Genomic DNA, 8,151 nt, shown 5'->3' with positions numbered 1-8,151 from the left:
AATTTAAGTCTGAATTTGGCAATAAGCAGTTCATGATCTGAGCCACAGTCTGCTCCCAGTCTTGTTTTTGCTGACTGTATAGAGCTTCTCCATCTTTGGCTGCAAAGAATATAATCAATCTGATTTCGGTGTTGACCATCTGGTTATGTCCACGTGTAGAGTCTTCTCTTGTGTTGTTGGAAGAGGGTGTTTGCTATGACCAGTGCATTCTCTTGGCAAAACTCTATTAGCCTTTGCCCTGCTTCATTCTGTACTCCAAAGCCAAATTTGCCTGTTACGCCAGGTGTTTCTTGACTTCCTACTTTTGCATTCCAGTCCCCTATAATGAAAAGGACATATTTTTAGGGTATTAGTTCTAGAAGGTCTTGTAGGTCTTCATAGAACTGTTCCAGTTCAGCTTCTTCGGCGTTACTGGTCGGGGCATAGACTTGGATTACTGTGATATTGAATGGTTTGCCTTGGAAACAAACAGAGATCATTCTATCGTTTTTGAGATTGCATCCAAGTACTGCCTTTCGGACTCTTTTGTTGACCATGATGGCTACTCCATTTCTTCTAGGGGATTCTTGCCCACAGTAGTAGATATAATGGTCATCTGAGTTGAATTCACCCATTCCAGTCCATCTTAGTTTGCTGATTCCTAGAATGTCGATGTTCACTCTTGCATCTCCTGTTTGACCACTTCCAATTTGCCTTGATTTATGGACCTAAGGTTCCAGGTTCCTATGCAATATTACTCTTTACAGCATCGGACTTTGCTTCTATCACCAGTCACATCCACAGCTGGGTATCGTGTTTATTTGGCTCCATCCCATCATTCTTTCTGGAGTTATTTCTCCACTGATCTCCAGTAGCATATTGGGCACTTACTGACCTGGGGAGTTCACCTTTCAGTGTCCTATCTTTTTGCCTTTTCATACTGTTCATGGGGTTCTCGAGGCAAGAATACTGAAGTGGTTTACCATGCCCTTCTCCAGTGGACCACAAGCTATTTCAAATCCTGAAAGATGATGCTGTGAAAGTGCTGCACTCAATATGCCAGCAAATGTGGAAAACTCACCAGTGGCCACAGGACTGGAAAAGGTCAGTTTACGTTCCAATCCCAAAGAAAGGCAATGCCAAAGAATGCTCAGACTACCACACAATTGCACTCATCTCACATGCTAGTAAAGTAATGCTCAAAATTCTCCAAGCCAGGCTTCAGCAGTACGTGAACCATGAAATTCCAGATGTTCAAGCTGGTTTTAGAAAAGGCAGAGGAACCAGAGATCAAATTGCCAATATCTGCTGGATCATCAAAAAAGCAAGAGAGTTCCAGAAAAAATATCTATTTCTGCTTTATTGACTATGACAAAGCCTTTGACTGTGTGGAACACAATCAACTGTGGAAAATTCTGAAAGAGATGGGAATACCAGACTATCTGACCTGTCTCTTAAGAAACCTGCATGCAAGTCAGGAAGCAACAGTTAGAACTGGACATGGAACAACAGACTGCTTCCAAGTAGGAAAAAGAATATGTCAAGGCTGTATATTGTCACCCTGCTTATTTAACTTATATGCAGAGTACATCATGAGAAACGCTGGACTGGAAGAAGCACAATTGGAATCAAGATTGCCGGGAGAAATATCAATAACCTCAGATATGCAGATGACACCACCCTTATGGCAGAAAGTGAAGAAGAACTAAAGAGCCTCTTGATGAAGGTGAAAGAGGAGAGTGAAAAAGTTGTCTTAAAGCTCAATGTTCAGAAAACTAAGATCATGGCATCTTGTCCCATCACTTCATGGGAAATAGATGGGGAAACAGTGGAAACAGTGTCAGACTTTATTTTTGGGGGCTCCAAAATCACTGCAGATGGTGATTGCAGCCATGAAATTAAAAGACGCTTACTCCTTGGAAGGAAGGTTGTGGCCAACCTAGATAACATATTTAAAAGCAGAGACATTACTTTGCCAAAAAAAGTCCATCTAGTCAAGGCTATGGTTTTTCCAGGAGTCATGTATGGATGTGAGAGTTGGACGGTGAAGAAAGCTGAGTGCCTCAGAATTGATGCTTTTGAACTGTGGTGTTGGAGAAAACTCTTAAGAGTCCCTTGGACTGCAAGGAGACCCAATCAATCCATTCTAAAGGAGATCAATCCTGGGTGTTCATTGGAAGGACTGATGTTAAAGCTGAAACTCCAGTACTTTGGTCACCTCATGGGAAGAGTTGACTCATTGGAAAAGACCCTGATGCTGTGTAGGATTGGGGGAAGGAGGAAAAGGGGACAACAGAGGATGAGATAGTTGGATGGCATCACTGACTCGATGGACATGGGTTTGGTTAGATTCCGGGAATTGGTGATGGACAGAGAGGCCTGGCGTGCTGCACTTCAAGGGGTCGCAAAGAGTCAGACATGACTGAGCGACTGAACTGAACTGAGGGTAAGTGGACATTTTGGAAAATATCTAAGAAGTATATTATGTAATTATTATCCTTTGGTTATTATTTCACCTGTATTGGATTTGCTAACCACTTTTAAGGAATTTCACTAAAATCTAATTTAAAGCACATCTTCGTGGTCTTCCTACTTCACAAATCATTGTCTAGCCCCCTGTTCATAAGTGTGGTGACAATTAAATCATCTATGAAGCTGGGGGTTTTAGAAAGACAGAGAGTAGTTGGTGGGCTTTGCTTTCAAATGCCATTCTTTTAAACATAATAGAAATATTCTCCCTAGAAAAGTGACTGCAAAATACCCAACTAATAGATCTAAGTTATAAATTAGCTTTTATTTCTAATTTCCCTGCAAGTCTAAAGTGGAAAGTACACTAAACTTGGAGTCAGAAGACTCAACATTGCCCCTAACTGCTGTGTAGATTTAACCAAGAACTTAACCTTTCAGTCTCAGTTTTCTCAAGTAGATGAGGAACATTAAGTTGTCTATTCATTAAATTCTTAATATGTTTACTGTTTTCAGGCACTTTGTGTGCATGGAGACCTGAGATTGAAGAGCACAAGGAGCGGTTTTTGTTGCAAAAACAAAATTAATATTAACTAACTATGAGAATAACATTCTCATAATAACTATGAGAATAAAACAAGATAATAATGCAAGCATTTTTAATACTGTAATGCATTTGAGAAAACTGGAGCTTTATTACCCTTGTTAACATGAACAAATGAAGTTTTTTTTTAATGTCAAAGGCAATAATGTTTTACACAATGATATAAATCAGTTCAGTTCAGTTCAGTTCAGTCACTCAGTCGTGTCCGACTCTTTGCCACCCCATGAATTGCAGCCTGCCAGGCCTCCCTGTCCATCACCAACTCCTGGAGTTTACCCAAACTCATGTCCATCGAGTCGGTGATGCCGTCCAGCCATCTCATCCTCTGTCATCCCCTTCTCCTCCTGCCCCCAATCCTTCCCAGCATCAGGGTCTTTTCCAATGAGTCAACTCTTCGCATGAGGTGGTCAAAGTATTGGAATTTCAGCTTCAACATCAGTCCTTCCAATGAACACTCAGGACTGATCTCCTTTAGGATGGACTGGTTGGATCTCCTTGCAGTCCAAGGGACTCTCAAGAATCTTCTCCAACACCACAGTTCAAAACCATCAATTCTTCTGCACTCAGCTTTCTTCACAGTCCAACTTTCACATCCATACATGACTACTGGAAAAACCATAGCCTTGACTAGATGGACATTTGTTGGCAAAGTAATGTCTCTGCTTTTTAATATGCTATCTAGGTTGGTCATAACTTTCCTTCCAAGGAGTAAGCGTCTTTTAATTTCATGACTGCAATCACCATCAGCAGTGATTCTGGAGCCCAGAAAAATAAAATCTGACACTGTTTCCGCTGTTTCCACTGTTTCCCCATCTATTTCCCATGAAGTGATGGGACCAGATGCCATGATCTTAGTTTTCTGAATGCTGAACTTTAAGCCAAATTTTTCACTCTCTTCTCTCACTTTCATCAAGAGGCTCTTTAGTTCTTCTTCACTTTCTGCCATAAGGGTGGTGTCATCTGCATATCTGAGGTTATTGATATTTCTCCTGGCAATCTTGATTCCAGCTTGAGCTTCTTCCAGCCCAGTGTTTCTCATGATGTACTCTGCATATACATTAAATAAGCAGGGTGACCATATACAGCCTTGACATATTCTTTTTCCTATTTGGAAGCAGTCTGTTGTTCCATGTCCAGTTATAACTGTTGCTTCTTGACCTGCATACAGGTTTCTCAAGAGGCAGGTCAGGTGGTATGTCATTGCCATCTCTTTCAGAATTTTCCACAGTTGATTGTGATCCACACAGTCAAAGTCTTTGGCATAGTCAATAAAGCAGAAATAGATATTTTTTCTGGAACTCTCTTGCTTTTTCAGTGATCCATAGGATGTTGGCAATTTGATCTCTGGTTCCTCTGCCTTTTCTAAAACCAGCTTGAACATCTGGAAGTTCACGGTTCATGTATTGCTGAAGCCTGGCTTGGAGAATTTTGAGCATTACTTTACTAGTGTGTGAGATGAGTGCAATGTGTGGTAGTTTGAGCATTCTTTGGCGTCTCAAATTGCTCTTGCCCTCAGTTTTTGTTTTTTTTTTTCATTGGTGTATAGCTGCTTTACAATGTTGTGTATGTTTCTGCTGTGCAGCATAGTGAATCAGCTATATAAACACATATACCCCCACTTTCTTGGATCCCCCCCCGACTCCCATATCTCTAGGTCATCACAGAGCACCAAGTTGAGCTCCCTCTACTCAGGGAGGGAGCTTCCCACTAGGTATCTATTTTACACATGATAGTGTATATATGTCAGTCCCAATCTCTCAATTCATCCTACCCTTTTCCCCCACCCCATGTCCTCATGTCCATTCTGTCTATCTGCACCTAAGTTTTTAAATATGCACCAGACTTTCCCATTCATTGGACTCAAATCTTCCTTCAGACACCACTCGCTTTCTACCTTCTTATTCATAGCTGCTGCTGCTAAGTCGCTTCAGTCGTATCCGACTCTGTGCGGCCCCATAGACGGCAGCCCACCACGCTCCGCCATCCTTGGGATTCACCAGGCAAGAATACTGGAGTGGGTTGCCATTTCCTTCTCCAGTGCATGAAAGGGAAAAGTGAAAGTGAAGTTGCTCAGTCGTGTCCGACTCTTAGCGACCCCATGGACTGCAGCCTACCAGGCTCCTCCGTCCATGGGATTTTCCAGGCAAGAGTACTGCTGGAGTGGGGTGCCACTGCCTTCTCCGCTTATTCATAGCAGGTTTCTTTATTTTATTTTATTTATTTATTTTTGGCTATGCTGGGTCTTAGTTGCTGCACATTCTTTTCTCTAGTTGTGGCAAGCAGAGGCTACTCTTCAGTTGCGATACACAGGCTTTTCATTGCAGTGGTTTCTCTTGTTGTGGAGGATGGGCTCCAGGGTGTGAGCAACTGCTTCAGTAACTGTAGCACGTGGACTCGGTAGTTGCAACACGCACAGGCCTAATTGATCCACATTTATGGCATGTGGGATCCTCCCAGACCAGGGACTGAACTCATGTCTCTTGCATTGGCAGGCAGATTCTTCACCACTGAGCCACCAGGGAAGCCCCCAGAGCAAAATTCTGAGAGTTGTTCATTTAAGATAGGAGAGAGGCGGGCAGAACACAACCACCAAATAAATGAATAAAGGTCACAGTCTTTAGAATAAGATAAAAACCTGCTGGAACCAGCTAAAACCAAGATGGTTTCTAGAAGACTCTGGTCATTGACCTTTAGCTCATTATACCTTCATGGTAATACTAAAAATGACTCCTCCTTATGTCATGACAGTTCAAGATGGACCATAAAAGGCCAAAAAGAATTCCCAATTCTTGGAAATCCCCACCCTTCCCAGAAATAGCAGGACTATTCCTCTCACTCATTAGTATATGAAATTACTCAGCCCATAAAAACGAACCACCCCACATCCTGGGGCTGCCCTCACTTTCTGAGATGGTCAGTGTGAGTTCTGTCTGTGGAATGTGTGTCTCTCTAAATAAACTTGCTTTCACTTTGGCTCACTCTTGAATTCTTTCCTGAGCAAAGCCAAGGACCCTCACTTGAAGATCTGTCCTGGAGACTCATGTGGGTCCCAGGTTGTGATATTTCCTTCTCCTGCAACACATTCCCACTTACTTTGTACATTTTCTCACTAACTTTCTTGCCTAGTTTTTCTAATCTGTCTCCCATCCTCATTATGTCCACAAAACTGCACTCACTAAAGTCACAAAGAGGCAGTAAATCCAAAGGATATTTTTAATTTTCTTTTTTATACTCTAAGTAGCAATCAGCAGTGTGTAATACATTTTCCTTGTAACACTCCCTTCACAAGACCCTGTCACATGGCACTCTTTTTAATTCCCTCCTTTCACTCTGATAGCTAATTCAAATCTCCTGTTGATTTCTCATTTCTTACCCAAATACTAAATTTGGTAGGTCAAGTCATAGACCTGACCATCTCTTCTCACCCTATACTTTTCCCCTGGATGATCTAATCCACTCCCAGCATCATGTGAAAGCACCATGTAGGACTACCTCTGTAGTCTCAAACAGTCCTCTGAATTCTAAGCCTATAAATCCAATCACCTATCTGGCATATTTTGTCAAATATCTTTAAAGAACTTCAAATTAGAAAGACATCATTGAAAAGTTGACCTTCTCCTTGAAACCAGGTTCTTTTCCATGGTTCTGTTGCTGTGAAGGATGTTATTATACAGTCAGACATGGAAGATGGAGACCTAAAAAACCTACTGATAACATTCTTCACATCATCTATCAGTTTTCTTTTCTAAATATCCATTCACTTTCCTCCAATTATTAATTCACTTCGCTCCATGCCTACTCACATCATCTCATTCAGGGTACTGTTATCTCTTGCCTGGTGTATAACAATAGCTCAGATACTCATCCCTCAGTATCATCTGTGGTCCTTTCTCATCCTGCCTCCAGAATGACTTTTGAATATTCTAAGCCTTTCCTGTTGTTCTAATGTTCAGAGTCCTTAACCTGTAAGACCATGTAGAACCTGACTCTGTCTACACTTCCAGCCTCAACTTGGGCCACTCTTCAATTTGTTGGACCCTCTCCAGCTTAAATGGCTTATTTTAGATCACTGAAGGGTCCATGGCCCACTTTTCCATAGAATTTTTCCACATTCTATTCTCTCTATGGTTTCCCTGGTGGCTCAGACAGTAAAGAGTCTGCCTGCAATGCAGGAGACCTGGGTTCGATCCATGGCTTGGGAAGATCCCCTGGAGAAGGAAATGGCAACCCACTCTAGTATTCTTGCCTGGAGAATTCCATGGACAGAGGAGCCTGGCAAGTTACAGTCCATAGGGTTACGAAGAGTCAGACGTGACTGAGGGACTTTCACTTCACATCTCACTATTCTCTTCTGGGAATAATTTTCCTTCCTCTCTTCATTAAATTTGTTTCATCTTGACCTTCAGATTTTCTCCCCAGAGACCCTTTCCCTGAATTTTTGATTTAGTCAAATCTTCTGCTTATTCTCACACAGTAACAGGTATCATTCTGATATACTTAAAATAGTCTTAATTTTCATTCACCTTCCACTTTTTATTTTCTATTTCCTTCACTGAAGTGTCAGTTCCACAAGTTCAGGAAACATGTCTGTGTGTGTTCATATCACATTATAGACACCTAAAAAATGCTTGCCCCATAACAAGCTCTCAACATGTATTGGAAATTAAAAAATGAATGTATGAGTTACATAAAATTATACAAAAAGCCTGAAAACTGGATGCTAAACAATAACAACAAATAGCAGTTAAAAATATTTGTGATTTTTAAGAACAATATTCTGAAAACTTTTAATTTCACAAAGGCAAGTTTACTCAATGAACTTGAAATTAATTGAATAAAAGAACAAGACTGATATTATCTGTACCATCTTTACTTGTCGGTATAGTAAGTTAAGCTCAGTACAAATACAGCATTTTCATCAACACTAACAAATTGGAATAATCTGAATAAATTTCATCCCAAAAGGATAATAAAGAACTTTCCAGATATCTCACAAAAGAGTCAACATTCATTGTATTTTTATAAGAAAATAAATGAAATTCTATAGTATGATGAAAAGAGCAACAACCTGTTAGCCAAAAACCTAAAACTTAATTTCAATT

Source organism: Giraffa tippelskirchi, chromosome 6 (genome assembly GCF_054371585.1).
Source record: "Giraffa tippelskirchi isolate mGirTip1 chromosome 6, T2T-mGirTip1v1.2.pri, whole genome shotgun sequence".
Lineage (NCBI taxonomy): Eukaryota > Metazoa > Chordata > Mammalia > Artiodactyla > Giraffidae > Giraffa > Giraffa tippelskirchi.
The sequence above is the reverse complement of the archived record's forward strand: the minus strand, read 5'-3'. Positions refer to the sequence as shown.